This window comes from Ursus maritimus, unplaced genomic scaffold (genome assembly GCF_017311325.1).
Source record: "Ursus maritimus isolate PB19 unplaced genomic scaffold, ASM1731132v1 scaffold_21, whole genome shotgun sequence".
NCBI lineage: Eukaryota > Metazoa > Chordata > Mammalia > Carnivora > Ursidae > Ursus > Ursus maritimus.
In genome coordinates, this window is record NW_024424564.1 from 44,240,860 (window position 1) to 44,257,256 (window position 16,397).

Genomic DNA, 16,397 nt, shown 5'->3' on the forward strand with positions numbered 1-16,397 from the left:
CGGGCCGTTTTCTCACTTCAGAGTGTGTTCTCGAGATACCTGCATGCTCCTTCTCTTCTTCATGTTTTCCGTCACAGGCTTCTTCCTAAAAAATATCCACCTTACCACCTTTCACAGGTGCAAACCTCCCTCTCATCAGCACTCTCCAGCCCTTTAACCCTCTTTCCCCCCATCGCCGTCTTATTAAGCATGTATCATATTCTAACATATCACATAGTTTACTCATTTACTGTATTATTTACCACTTCTCTCCCCCTTCTAGAATGTAGACTCCAACAGGGCAGGGGTTTCTGTCTATCCTGTTCACAGAATGACTCCAAGTGCTTGTCATGGTGCCTTACTCAGAGTAGGTGAACCGCAGTTACTTGTTGAAGGAATGAATAGACTAATCGTAGCTCTTGGTGTTATCATGTGTTGAGCCCCTTAAAACCAGGAGCCATGTCTCACTCCTGCCTGGATCCCCAACACTTACCAGAAGGCCCAGCACTGCTGAGATGGTCAGCGTAGATTTGCTCAAAGTACAAAACCTAGGAACTTCCCTTTCCTCGAGACGGAGATGCCCAGCACTAAGCTCATACTGGTTTCCCTGAAAGGACAGCCCCTCATGTCACGTCCAGAGAGCAAAATTGCCTGTGACATGTAATTTAGAACCCGAGATGCCTGGCTAGAAAGTCTTGCTCAGGTAAATGGGATCAAACATCAGGGCATTTCCACTCTACCAAATGGATATTCTGGATTTAATATGGTCTCACATTCCCTCCCAGGCTTCTCGGGGGGGGGGGGGGGGGGGAGATAAATTTGGCAAAGTTGCTATCCAGAGGTTGATGGTCTTACTTCAGCCAGTAATCCCAAGCCCCATTAGAGTCTTGCTTTACTATCTGGCCAGTGAGAAACCATTGCCTCCCTAATATCTATTCTGAGCCTCCTCCATGTCTCCTAGACCTGGAAGAACTGACAATCTTCTTATGACACTCTCAACCCTGCAGCGTGGGGACTCCATCTGGGGAGACAGGAGTCTTCAGACCACCATACCACAGTTAATTGTGTATATGAAGCCATGGGAAGAACTCCAGCTCCAGTTGGAATCGCCAGCCTGCTAATTACTCACTGTGTGACCTTAAGCAAGTGGTTTAACCTCTGTGGGACTCAGTATCCTTATTCATAAAATGGACATAATAAAACTTAACCATTTGTTCTTTTTGTGGAATGTAAAGGAAATCAATATTCTTTCCCTCTTAGACCCTGAGATCGCCAGGACAGAGAACTTTATTTTTTAATCCTTTTATTCATTCATTTATTGAGCACCTACATTTATTGAACACCTACATTCATTCATTTATTGAGCACCTACATTTATTTTTAATCCTTTTATTCATTCGTTTATTGAGCACCTACATTTATTGAGCACCTACATTTGGCGCACATACAAGTTCGCCAAAAGACAAATATTAAGGCACTGTCCCTGCCTTGGAGGAGCTTACTGTTCCGTAATAAACCACTATAACTTAAAGTGCTGTGTTAAAATGAGACTGGGAACAAAGACCATAAGAACACAGAGGAGAGACTAATGATACTTAGAGGGATCAGGGAAGGCATGAAACAGAATATGATGTGTGACCAGAGTTTCGAAACATCAGTTTGCCAGGCCGACAAGGGGGTTAGGAGGAAGGGTGTTTGAGACAGAGGGAACAACATCGGTGAAGCCATTGTGGCACCTGTTATTCACCATTGTAATTGCAACTACTCAGCCTCCAGTATGAAAATCCAGCACATGGAGATCCCAGCCAAATGCACGTTGGATGAACAGCTCTTTATCAAGAATACCATACAGCCATCATGGTCTGTTTTGGGCATTCGAGGGACCCAGTTTTCATTCACATCCAACTTTTTGGGAGTGCAAGGGGATAGGCACTCAACGGTCCTGCCACTGCTTGCTTGCATTTGTGAAATAACCATGAGCCTTGGGAGGGCAGGGAGTGGACATCGAGAGACCGTATGTGCATGAGGGTTGGCCTTTGCTTCTTCTCAAGTTAGCTGTACTGGGATGATGGTCTGATTTTTTTTTTATATCCAACATTTGGCTTCTAATCCCTTCTGGCTTAACCCTACCTCTATGGATGACCAAAGGCAAATGCTGGAAAGAAGTATGAACCAGCTTCCAAGGGATAGAGATAGGAAGTGACATCACCTAAGCATGTGGAGATCACTAAAAGCATCAACATAAATGCTCATGCCCCCACTTCATAGAGGGGAAACTGAGGTTAGAGAATTTATGTTTCGTGCTAGTAAATGGCAGAGTTGGGATTCTAAGTTGGGGAGTGAAAAAGAGCTGGCTTATTTTGCTTACTGCTAAGGACTGAATGGGTGTGTGCCCCAAAATTCATATGTTGAGGTCCTAACCCCAGTGTGAGGGTGTTAGGAGATGGGGCCTGTGGGAGGAAATTCCGTGTAGATGAGGTCACAAGGGTGGAGTCCCCATGATGGGATCAGTGCCCTTCTAAGAAGAGGAAGAGAGACCGGAGCTTGCTCGCTCTCTGCCATGTGAGAGGACACAGCAAGAGACACCTGTTTGTAAGCCAAGAAGAGGGTTCTCATCAGCAGCCGAATCAGGAAGCACCCTGCTCCTGGACTTCCAGCCTCTAGAACTGTGAGATATAAGTCACGCAGCCCATTCTTTTTTTTATGGCAGCCTGAGCAGACTGAGACACTTGTCCTCAGGAGACATATATGCCGGGCAGCCCTGACCACAAGCACCTGTCTCACTCCGTTCCACCAGCAAGCTTCTCAGGAAATGACGGAATGACTGGGTCTTCTCTGTCTGTCTCTTGTGCTTCCTTTAACTTTTGCCAGTCTTGGTCCCTGGGCCACTGAATTTGCTAGAGTCCCAAGTAGTCCTGGGGAAGATGACCAGTCTAAGATGTCTGAGCAAGTCAGAAATGCAGAAATTGCCCCCTGCTGGGAAGCCAGGGAGCGGTTGGACCAGGGATGAGGGTCCCTGGAGCAGGTCTGGACGGCAGTACACACAGCAGCCACCAGGGGTACCTAACGAGAGAGAACAAGACAGCCAGAAGCAGAGCTGAAAACCTGTGGAAGGCACAGCCACGGAAAACAGACCCTCCTGGCTGTGTGTGTGTCTGTGTGTGTCTGTGTGTGTGCGTGTGTGAGACAGAGAGACAGAGACAGGACAGACAGAGATGGGGGATGAGCAAATGCACATGGTCGTGGGGTGAACTTGAAAAGAGAGTGTACGAATGAAGCAATGTTCACTCGAGAAACCTCTAAGAATTCTTTCTTCGGCAGACATTTCAAATACCCTCAGACGCCATGTCCATTCATTCCACTAAGGCCATCTAACCTGTCTTTAATTCTGATGAACTGGACTGTTTGTTTTACCAAATACCAGAAACTTATTCAAACCTGTGTTAGAGACCTAAAGGCTTTATACCGAAGAGGACATAGGCTTTTCTAACCAACCACTCCACACAATAATCATCTGAGTAACATAGTTCTCAAGGTCAAGTAAATGGTCCTCTCTGATATTAAAAAATGACATTTTTCATGCACATAAACTAAATACTAGCTTGAGGATAAATGATGTGGCATGGAGGTGACAAACTAAAGCTCATTACTCTTTACGGGCTCTCTGTCAAAACTATCTCTATCTTTCCATCACCTTCCTGGGAGGAAACAGAAGATGACAGACTCAGGAGGGGACAATCGTGATTGGACAGTATGGGAACTAACTGTTATTGTATGGAATTGGACAGGAGTGCGTGTTAGGTCCTGCACTTGTGTCTAAAAAAACCAGCGTAGGCTGTCCCAAGATGGGCCACTTTGGCAGAAGATTATTTTGAGTTAAAAAGCAATCAAAACCCAGCAGATTCAGGAAAAGCTCTTTACCTCCCCCTCAACTGCCTGAAAAGAATTTGGATAGAGGACCTGCTTCAGAAAGAGAGCTGTCATATCACCACCGACAACTACATTTTGCTGTGAACTAGGTATGGTGGACAGAGAGAAACCCAGCAAGACCTGTTTGATCAAAGTCCTTTATGTCCCATTGTTTCCAAGTGATGTAGCAAATGTTTGTTTACCAAACATTGACTCTTTTTCATCTTCCTGTGAATTACATTCCTTCCCTTTGTAGCTCCAGACCCTACCCCCTTCTCCTACTTCGGAATGCCATATACACCTCATTTTGCCTGTCTTTGGAATGTCCTCGTCTGTGTGGATTCCCGGTGCGTACATCATTAAATCTGATTTTCTCTTGTTAATCTGTCTCATGTCAACTTGATTCTTAGTCCAGCTGGAAGGACCTTTGAAGGGGATAGTAATTCTTGCTCTGTGACACGAGCTGCCCTGTGTCCTCACAGAACAGTGGGGACAATATGGCAGCAGCCCACGGAAGGCTCAGCGTAAATCAGCCATGCTACGCATATACCAAAGCCATGCCTACAAGCTCCGAACATCCTGGAACAGAGAAAGCCGGATAACTGTTTGTTGAACTTATTATCAAGATGAATGAATACAAACATAGAAATGAAAATAAGAATAGCTATCCTGTTGTCCTCCAAGCTGGGCAAAATGTGTGCGAGGTTGGCACTTGTCCTGGGTCGCAGTGATTCAGGGACTATAGGCACCCTGAAATATGGTTAGGGAGTTGGTGCCTGGATCTCAAAATCATGTCATAAGAAGAAAATTGAAGGAATGTAGAACATTTAGTCTAGAAGACCACGCATGGGGCATGATCATTGTCCTCAGAAAATGGAAGGCTCTGGATGTAGGAAAAGGAATTGCAATTGCTTTATATGGCCATAAGGAGAATGGCACCCTGCATGTGAATTACTGAGATATATTTACCTTAGAATTTAAATTTTATCAATTTTCTAATGGTAGAGCTTTCTAATGGTAGAGCTTTAGGGTTGACTCAACAGGAAGTAAACCGTCTACAACCAAATATCTCCAAGAGATGTTCTATCAGGTGATAGATTCAAAAGTTAGCCTGGATTACCTTTAAAGGCAAAAGAACCTTTGATTCTATGAAAGAGGGGGGTGGGAATCACTATATTAGTTGGAGTAAGAGCTGGGCTGCTGTAACAAAGAGACTCAAACTTTCAATCATTTAAAGAGCAAAGAAATTGGGCGCCTGTGTGGTTCAGTTGGTTAAGAGTCTGCCTTCAGCCCAGGTCATGGTCTCAGAGTCCTAGGATCGAGCTCCATGTCTGGCTCCCTGCTCAGTGGGGAGTCTGCTTCTCCCTCTGCCCTTCCCCCTGCTCATGCGCTCTCTCTCTCAAATTAATAACATCTTTAAAAAAATTTTTTTAATAGAAAGCAAAGAAATTTGTGACTTTCTTGCATAACAGTGTAGGGCAGACTGCCACCCTCTGCTCCATAAAATCATCTGGGGAACCAGGCTGGGTGGGATTGGAGTGTGGTCCTGTCTTCAGCATGAAGCTGCCAAGCCTATCCCAGCCATCCCCATATCCAATCAGTGGGGAGGAAACAGGCAAAGTCCAGGGCTGAGGCTTCTCATTATCCAAGGGATATAGAAATTGCCCACATTACTTCTGCTTCTGTTCCACTGCTGTGCCTGGTCACATGACTCCATCTCACCGCTAGGGACGCTAGGAAGTACAGCCTGAGCTGAGCAACCAGGAATCCCAAAGGAAAACCGACTGAGACACCAACAGCAGAGTCCCCCCCAATCATAATCCATCAATTTAATCATTTGCCATGATCTGTCAACTAACCTGTTCATCAACAATATGCTATTATGAATAATAATATTAATAATACATATTAGCATGTTAACATTAATATTAATACATTAATACAGTTATAAACAAACCATGAGAGACTATGGACCCCGGGAAACAAACTGAGGGTTTCAGAGGGGAGGGGGGCTGGGGGAGAGGGTAACTGGGTGATGGGTATTGAGGGGGGCACGTGCTGTGATGAGCACTGGGTATTATATGTAACAAATGAATCACTGAACACGACAACAAAAACTAACGATGTTCTGTACAGTGGCTAACTGAACATAATAAAAAACAAACAAACAAACAAAAAAACAAAAAAACCCCACAGCTTTGAAACCATTCTGCCTGGTTTTGATACCCAGCTCGACCATTTAATAACTGATGGCAAGCAAGTTAACTTCTACATGTCTCAATTTCTTCACCTGTTACATGTGGATAATACAACTAATAAATCGGGTTTCTGTGGGGTTTCAACGAAACAATACAACTAAAGTCCTTAGAACAGGGTCTGGCACCTAATAGAGGCTCAGTAAGTATTAACACTTACCACCATGTAAATCTGAGAAGGAAGAAGTACATTTTTCAGGGTATGGTCCAGACACAGAGTTTCCAGCGACCTACGTGAGCAGAATGTTAAGTGTTTTCAGGGCAGCGAACTGAAAGGGCCGGTTTGGCCTTTTCACCTTCAGAAATAGATCCACTCATATCCTCTGGTCCCCACTATTTACCAAATCTGAGCGAAATGATTGCTTTATAACATTTCTTTGCTGTCCACCTTCCCACATGCGTTGGAAAAGGAAAACAGACTAGAAAAACTGCAAGGTGCCATGCCTGGCTGTTCTAGAATGTAATTAGATTCCAAGCAAATCAACGTACCCCACTTGTGGAATGAGCTCCAATCAGTCTTCAGAAGAAGGGTAAGAACACCGTCGCAAGGGGCGCCTGGGTGGCACAGCGGTTAAGCGTCTGCCTTCAGCTCAGGGCATGATCCCAGCGTTCTGGGTTCGAGCCCCACATCAGGCTCCTCTGCTATGACCCTGCTTCTTCCTCTCCCACTCCCCCTGCTTGTGTTCCCTCTCTCGCTGGCTGTCTCTATCTCTGTTAAATAAATAAATAAAATCTTTAAAAAAAAAAAAAAAAAAAGAACACCGTCTCAAGAACAAACACCGATAAATAAATAAAAACGTCACCCCTGTCTCAGCGCCAGCTTGCATTAGCAAACGGGTAATCAGAGCTTTCAAATGGAAACATACTTTTGCCATCTCATTTGGGTTTTTATGATGAATTTTGTATGACGCCCGAGGCTGCCTTACAGGAGACCTGGGAAGGCCTCCTCTGATTAATGGGGCTGATGATCCCCTCTGAGAGGCTAAGGTTGCTTGAAAATTCAACCCATTAATTAGCAAGAGCCCTGGCTGCCTGGGGTGGTCCAGCCCCACCAGGAGCCAGGGAGTTGGTCATACAGGAGGTTCTTGCTGGAAGCTATGGTACCTTTGGTGGGGGGTGGGGGTGGAATTGGCGGTGAGGGAGGCAAGACCTACTGTTTCGAGCACCTCCCAGTGCTCAGTACCTTCAATGGAATCGCATTTAATGTTCGCAACAAACCCACGAGGGAGGTGTTTTGACTCCTATTTTACGGATAAGGACACAGAGGTCCAGATCCTAGTCACACAGCTAGTACGGGGGTAGAACCAGGAATCAGAGTCACCTCTTCTTTTCTCCTTATCCTGAGGGTCACTTTTTCATAATACGGATATAAAATCAGGGTCTTGTCCTAGAGAAGCTCGTGATGATGGATAAAGGACATCGCCTGAAACGCTGAGAGACCACTGCGGGCAGCAATCCTACGATGTGTGGTTCCAGGGGTGACACGGGGGCGCTGAGACGGGACTCTGAAAGGTCATAATGGCAAGTAAGGGCCAAGGGCAAGACTGTAACCAAAATTTACGAGATTCCAAAGCACGTGGTCGACAGCTTGTTAGGTGGGTGAGACGTTGAGCCTGGAGGGATGTGTAGTGTTTGGAATGGAGGGGGAAGCACAGAGGCGGTGGGTGGGGATCCGACACAATCACAGGCGGAAGTGAATGTCCTTATACTATACGTTCTGAAATGCACCTTCCCCATTATGGCTACCAACACTCATGCCTTCCTCTTTCCAGTATCCCCATCCCCCACCTGCTGTATTTCTCCTGCACATCTTTGCCTGGGTGCTTTTGCCCCTACTAATGCTTCCTCCCCAATTCAACCCCATTCATCCTTCAAGGCCAGTCCAAGGTCTACCATCTGCTGGCCACCCTTTTATATCATTTACCCATTCATTTGACAAGCATCCACTTGACACGTATTACGTGCCTGGCAACCTTTGAGGTGCTGGGGATTCAGCAGTGCACGTAGGGAATCCCTGCCCTGAGAGGGCATCGCTTCTAGCTGGAGGAGACAGAACATGAGCAAATATGCAAATAAATACCCATAACATGTCAAATGGTGGCAGGTGCCGTAAAGAAGAGTAAGCAGTGTGTAGTGACAGAGCGACATGGGGGGAGGGCAGGCAGGGTGGTGAAGGGAGGCTCTCTCATGAGAGGGCTGACACTGGAGTGGAGGAGGCCTGAATGAAGTGAAGGCGGGACCCACACAGACCCAGAGGAAGCAGATCCTGCCAGACGCAGTCAGGGAACAGCAAGGAGGCAGGACACCTGGAGCAGGGGTAGGGGAAGGCAGAGTGGCGGGAGATGGTGGCTGACGGCAGAGGGGGAGCAGGGACCTCGCTGCCCAGACTGAAACTGACCACCGTCTGCCTTCCAGCCTCTCCACGCAATCCCCAGGACATTCGTTTCTACCTCCCCTGCTCTCATCAACTGTGAACACCCTCCACGAGACTGTGACCCACTGGGACTCAGGACCTGTCCTCTCCCCATTGGGGCCTAGTGCCTGCACAGAATGGCTCGTGTGTCTCTGACTCACAGCAGTCGAGTCACGGACCTGGAGGACACAGCTGTGAAGAAGGTATGAGGATAAGAAGATGGGCCTGGACAGCAATAGGGTGTGGAGTCAGCCATCATGGCACCCCCTATGGTCCAGCCCATCCTGTCTGCAAGGGCTCCACAACCTAGTCTCACAGGTCTGACCCCGTGTATGTGCAAGGCTCAGAGTCAGGCAGCATGCCACATCTGTGATCTGCGCCTGAGTCATCAGAAGGGCTCCAGCGGCAGAGCTAGGACCCCGAGGGATGGCTGAGAGGTAGAGGTGGATAAAGGAGTCAGGAGGCTGAGGGTCAGGATGAAGCTTCAAGCACAGCTGAGAAGAGATGTGTTCAAAAGGAAACTGAGGTAGGAAGTGGGTCCTTGAGTCTGGGCTGGAAGACTCGATGCCCCCGGACATGCCCAGGCTCACCCTCCTTGTACATGCTGTCCTAGACTTGTGGCTGTTACAGGGCAGAGACAACAGTCCTTCCAGATGGAATCGAGGTCTGGAAGGAACCTCCAACAGATGGACTGAAGGTACTTTGATTTCTGGCCTTTTTAGATACAGAGGCCGCACTGCAACCTCAGATGTACGAAACAGTCCCGAACTGCTAACTTCCTGCTCTCCACCACACATCTCGGGCACACAGTCCCTTGGCTGCCTTCTCTGTCAGTTCCTTGGAGAGACTCACATGACAATCTGGGAGGTGATGGCGGGGAGCAAGCACTTCCTAGGCAATAGGTCCTTAGAACCAATTCTAAGTCCGAAAAGCAATTTGTAGCCACAAATGCATTAGCAACTCCTGGGCCCACCCGTTTCTCATCCTTTCTCCAGCGATCAGTCAAAGAGCTTTTAATTAGCTCCCTTGGCCTTCCTGTTCTCCTCCAGGCTTGCTGCGGAGTCCCTGGTGAAGTCCCCAGAGTCACTGAATGTGAAAGTGTACTAGCAAACAGTAGCCTCTCCTCTCCGCCCGTGCCAGCACCAAGCAATCCAGAAGCATATGGAGCAGCCTGGTGCCGCAAACACTGGGCAGGAGGTGGGCAGGGCTCAGAAAAACCAAAGGTCTCCCAGGACCACCTAGTCTTAATGGCCTCACTTTACATATGAAAGAACTGAGATCCAGAGAGGGGGAGTGAGAGAGAGAGAGACAAGAGAGAGAATCTTTTTTGTGGCTTGATTGAAGAAATTGCCTACATGCCTCTTGATTTCTGGATTTTATTTTAAGCTCTGTTATTATTCTAGCATTTTTGGTTACTGTATATGAAATATGAGCATTCTAGAACCCTGCTAGGGAGACAGCCCCTCACAGTTCGAAATGGGCTGGAGCCAGAATAAAGGTTGAGAAATGGATGTTCCTTTAGTGCTCCTCCCCTTTCTGGGGACACCTACCCCATTCCAGGCTCACTGACACCCAGGTCCCCATTTGGGCATCTCATGAAACAGAGGGAAAGCACAGTTACCGCTAACTTACACCGCGTGGTCAGGGAAGCCTCACAGAGAAGATGGCATTTGGACTGAGTCATGAATGGCAAGAATATAGCTGCCAGGGGAAGACCCGAGAGCTAAGGGCTCCAAGCAACGTCCTGAGATAGAAACACATCTCACATTAAAAAAGAGAAAGAGAGCGCCCAGTCTTTCTGACCTCGATTTTGGCGAGAACTTCCAAACTGGTTCCCCCTGTTTCTGTCTTTGGTTTCTACACTGAATTTCAACATGATAGCCAGACAAAACCAAAAATTTTTCACGTAAATCAGATCATTTTACTTATTTTTCCTAACCTCCTGGCCTCTTGACCTGGAGAAGGAAGGAAGGAAGGAAGGAAGGAAGGAAGGAAGGAAGGAAGGAAGGAGAGAGGGAGGGAGGGAGGGGAGGAGAAGGAAGAAAAGAAGAGAGGGAAGGAGGGAGGGAAGGAAGGAGAGAGGGAGGGAGGGAGGGAGGGAGGGGAGGGAGGGAGGAAGGAAGGAAGTCACCCCGTCTCCCAATCTAAGCGTCACCCATTTAATCCAATGCCGATCACTGTTTTGTTATCATTCTATTTTATTGTCTTCATACACGCTGGTCACTGTCTGAAAGCATCTTGTTTATGTATTATTGATTTTTCTCTTCCTACCCCCTAAAATGTAAGCTCTGTCAGAACAGGGACCTAATCTACCTTATTTATCACGGCAGCCCCGTGGCCCAAAAAGTAGTAGGCACCACATACATATTTGTTGAATGAATGAAACAATGAATGGATACCAAATGTGCTGTAAGATGAAGTTACAGGTGTCAGAAGCCAGACTATGGGAGCCTTGTAAAGCACCCTACGAAGTTAAACCGCCCCACATTTGATGGGAAACTGTTGCGGAAGTAAAGAGGGGGGATCACTTTGTCATGTTCTCATTTTTTAAAAGATCACTCTGCTGGGCGGAGAGCATACGGTATGGAGGAAAAAGACGAGGCCGCGGATGATGGGTGGTTAGTGCCATGGCCCACAAGACAGAAGACGGTGGCTTGCACTAGAGTTGCGGCTGTGGAAATGGAGAAATATGGGTAGATTCTGGATGCATTTTGGAGACAGAGCTTTCAGGACTTACCCTGGAATGAAGGGGATGACAGAAAGTGAGTAATCAAGTAAACGATCCCCAAAATCCGTATCTCCAGGACAGAACATCTCTCCATTCATTCCACGTCTCCTCCTTTATTATATGACAAATTTACACTGCAGGGAACAATTCTTCTCCACGTCTTCATTTATGGCTCCTGAGAAGGACCCTGATTGGTCCATTTAGATCACGTACCCAGACCTTGAAGTGTTGATTGGTCAGGCCCGGATCACGCAGGTGGAAGAAGGCTGTGATTGGCTAGCTGCCCAGAACCACGCGGAACTGGGAAAGGCAGTTCCGCCGGAAGATGGGCTAGGGGAAGCCGTATCACAAGAGGAAGGAAATGGCCTGGCAGCCAGAAACAACAGACAGCAAGTACTAATGGCACCTCACTGCCCCCAAGATGAAATACAAGCCTGTTAGCGTGACATACAAGGGCCTTTACCGGCTGGCCCTGTTTCCCTCCCCTGACTCATCTCTTTGAACTCTGTCCTCTGATGGTACAGAACACCCCACAGTTCTTGGAGGATGCCCTGCTTTCTGTTTCACCTCTAAACCTCGACTGGAAATGCCCCCTGCCTGTTTCCTTGGCCAAACTGTGTTTTATTCTGCTTTGATGTGATCTCTTAAGAGAAAACCCTGCCTGATACTCAGGCTGCCATGAACTCCATGCTTCCGTCTCCCACCGCCGGCAGCCTGTGTGCACAGGGGTTTAGCCCTGCGTGTGCACTCAGCTGGGAGCTCCTTAAGAAAACAGCCGTGCATTTCATCTCGATGTCCGCCTACATTTTAAATGCCTCTGTAAGCGTTTGCTGCCTTAGTGAACAGGAAGGAAGAGAGAGTCAGGGAGTGAGGAAAGGAGAGAAGAAGGGAAGGAGGGGTCTAAGCAATGAATGGGAGAGCATTTCTTAATATGACCAAAGAATACAGACCCTGGGTAAGGTCAATAGTTTACCTTCAATTTCTTATACAAAATTTGTGACCAGGATAGTATGCACAAAACACCTGTGCATACCCTAAGGCAGATATGTGGAGGTATCCAGTTGATACATTTTTTTCTGGAAACTCCCAGATGTGGAGTAATCATCATGGTCATGCGCTGCTGGAGGGAGTCCACACTGGGACCAGCTTTTTGGGGAGCAATTGGGCCGCCTCTTGCAAAGTCGAAGATGCACAAGGATCTCTCACACGCCTGGGGACATGTACAAGACTGCTAACTGCAACATTATTTGTAAATGTCAGAGATTCAAATGAGCCTCAATTTCCATTTGCAGGAGAGCAGGTAAACAGACCCTGCTATGTTCATTTACTGGAGTAGAATACAGGAGGCGAAAGAAATGAACTAGCACTATCTATATCAAAATGGATGAATCCCAAGGGCATATGGGAAAAACAAGTTGTAGAAATATATGTAAAGTACGATATAAGCCAAGTTTAAAAATGTGCAAAACACATCAACATCTTGCTTATGGATAGATATTTTGTTCAAGTATAAAAATGTGCATGGAAATGTTAAACTATGCTCAGAAAAGTGAATATAACGAGTGAGGAAGGGATGTAAGTGAGAAGGGGGCGGGGGATGCAGACAGTGATTATAGGGGAAATTTAACTGCATCTGTAACTGCGTTGTTTCTTTTTAAAGTCTGAAGCACACATGAAAAATCCTTGATAAATCTGGGTGGTAGACACAAGGGGCTTTTCAGTATTATCCCTTCCAATACAGCCGTCACTAGCCACATGTGGCTAATTCATTTCAGATTTAAATTCATTAAAATTTGATGAAATTTAAAATTCAGTTTCTCAGTACACTAACCACATTTCATGTGCTCAATGCCATATGTGGCTAGTGACTACTGTACTGGGAGGCTAGTGACTGCCATATGCTGCAGACCAGATTATAGAACCTTTCCATCATTGTAGAAAGTTCTATTGGACAACCCTAATCTACACTCTTGTATAATTGAGTATTTCATAGTTAAAGGTTTGAGAGTAATTTGACTAAAGCATCCTCTGCTGTCAGCTATCATAACACAGGATCACATTAATTAGTCATATAAAATCTGTTCTATGCCATATTAAATGTCTCAACCAGTGAAGGTAGCCTTTGTTGGGAGAGTCCCTGGCCCCATAACAACCACTGTGCTTTTAAGAAACTGAGCCCTCAGTCAGTAAACACACAATCAAAGTCATGAAGGTATATGAGCTAGACTAGCTGAGAAATTTCTCAAATCTAAATAGATGGAATATATTAAAGAATTTTCACTTCCTGACATCATCTGATGGGAGCTAGGATCTCAAACCAGACCTCCATCGATAGTTCTAAATGTGCATGTCCTCTCTTAAGGCAAGGGGGAGGAATATTAATGAAGAAGTGTTTGAGCAATACATACCATACACACACACATACACACACACGCACGCACGCACGCACACAAGCATTCCAGAATAGAAATACTGAAGAAGAGGAATCAGAATTACACGTGTCTGCTTGGTTAAATACATTATTATCACCATCTTACAAAAAAAGAAAACAAAGCTTCAATAAAGAAGTAATCTTCCAAGGATTGCAGGCAGCAATAATGATAATAATGACCATGTACCTACTGCTTGCTAAGTGCAAGACATTCTATGAGGCACTTTTTAATTGCTATCTCATTTGGCTCCCGTAATCACACCTCATACTGGGCCATCAAAATTTGAACTCAGGTGTTTTAATTTCGAGTTTCATGATCTTCCCACAATATCATATTGACTTTCTACTAGTAATATTCCTGAATAACCTAGTCTCCGGTTTTAAAGACTTTCTTTTTTTTTTAGTGTTTTTTTATTATATTATGTTAGTCACCATACAGTACATCCCTGGTTTCTGATGTAAAGAAAGACTTTCTTTCTGTTATGTAACAAGATCACTAGACTATGATATGATCAGGGCTGTAGTAGAAGAAAGTATGAAATGTTATGGGAGCCCTAGGAGGGTCCCATAACCAAATGGGACAAAAGAAGGGAACAGCATGTGAACTGAGCTGTTGGGGAAGAGTGGAATTGAACCAAGGAGAGAAGGTATTGGGGAAATCTGTGTTTGCTGATAACATGATCTTACATATTGAAAATCCTAAAGACTCCACGCACACACACCAAAAAAACCCACAAAAAAAACAAAAACCTGTTTGAACTGATAAGTGAAGTCAGTAAAGTTGCAGAATACAAAATCAACATACAAAAATCAGTCGTGTTCTATACCTTAACAACAAACTATCTGAAAAGGAAATTAAGAAAACAATCTTACTTATAACAGATTCAAAAATAAGAAAATACTAAGGCATAAACTTAACCAAGGACATGAAATACTTATACACTGAAAACTACATAACATTGATGACAGAAATTAAAGACAAATATATGAAAAGATATTCCATCTTCATGGATTGCGAACCCCAATAGCCAAAACAATCCTGAGAAAGAAAAAGAAGCTGGAGGCATCACACTTTCTAATTCATAATATATTACAAGGCTTCAGTAATTAGAACAGTATGATTTTGGCATAAAAATAGACATATAGACTAATGGAATAGAACAGAGAGCCCAGAAATAAACTCACACACATACGGTTAAGGGACCTTCAACTAAGGTGCTAGAAATATACACACAATGGGAGACAATAGTTCCTTCAACAAATGGTGTTGGGAAATCTGGAGATCTACATGTGAAATAATGAAATTGGACCCCTATCTTACACCATATACAAAAATCAACTCAAAATGGATTAAACGTTTAAATATAAGACCTGATCTGAAACTTGAAAACTCCCAGAAGAAGACATACTGGGAAAGCTTCAGTACATTGGTCTAGGCAATAATTTCTTGGATATGACTCCAAAAGCACAAGCTACAAAAGCAAAATTAGACAAGTAGGACTACATTACACATACCTTGGATTTTGATACCACCAAAAATCTGCTCTACCTATAATCCCAACTTCTTATCCTTCTAGATCTCACTCCCTCATTGAGGTCTCTACTTCCTTCCACACCTGATTTTGCCCTCAGTCTCTTAGATGAGTCTTCTGTTATCACTACCTTCCCTACCTGCCCTCGAATCAGTGATTTGGTTACTCTTGTGACATTACCCTCAATCTCATTTCTGCCTGTCGATCTCTAATACCTGTCTGACAAGATCCTATCTCTAGATTCATCCACCAAGGGAGTCCTGTGCTACAGGATATAAGAGCATAATAATTGCGTTGAGGATGAGAGATGCAGGACCTCATATGTACTCTCTCTCCCAAACTGAGCCACCAAGTTCCCCCCCCCAACCCCATCCCATCATATGATCCCCTTCCTGTTTCACTTCTTACTTCACAGAAGAAATATAGCCATGGAGCAGAAGCACCATCCAAATCCCCTGCTCTAATTATGACCTCATTTTCATTTAATGCCATCTGAAATTCATTTAACTATTTTAACAGCAGAAGAAATATTCCTCTTCTCCCTAAGACTAAAGTTTCCATTAAAAAATTCTTCTCTGTTCCAATTCCTCTCTGTCAAGTACCTCATTCCTTGATTTTGGTCTTGACAATGACTTTTTGAAGGGTGCCTGGGTGGCTCAGTCGGTTGGGCGTCTGACTCTGATTTCAGCTCAGGTCATGATCTTCAGGTGATGAGATGGAGCCCCATGTTGGCCTCATGGGCCTCTACACTCAGCGGGTAGTCTGCCTGAGATTCTCTCTCTCCCTCTCCCTTTGCTCCTCCCCACCCCACATGCTCTTTCTGTCTTTCAGATAAAGAAATAAATCTTTTTTTAAAATGACTTTTTGAATTCACACCAAAAGCAAAGGCAACAAAAACAAAAATAAACAAGTGGGACTCTATCACATTAGAAATGTTCTGCACAGGAAGGAAAAAATCAACAAAATGAAAAAGAAATCAGCCTGTGGAATGGGAGAAAATATTTGCAAACCATATATCCAATAATATTTGGATTTGGGAGCACCTGGGTGGCTCAGTGCTTTAAGCATCTGCCTCTGGCTCAGGTCATGATCCCAGGGTCTTGGGATGGAGCCCTGCATGACGGGGGGGGGGGGGGGGGGGGGGGGGGGG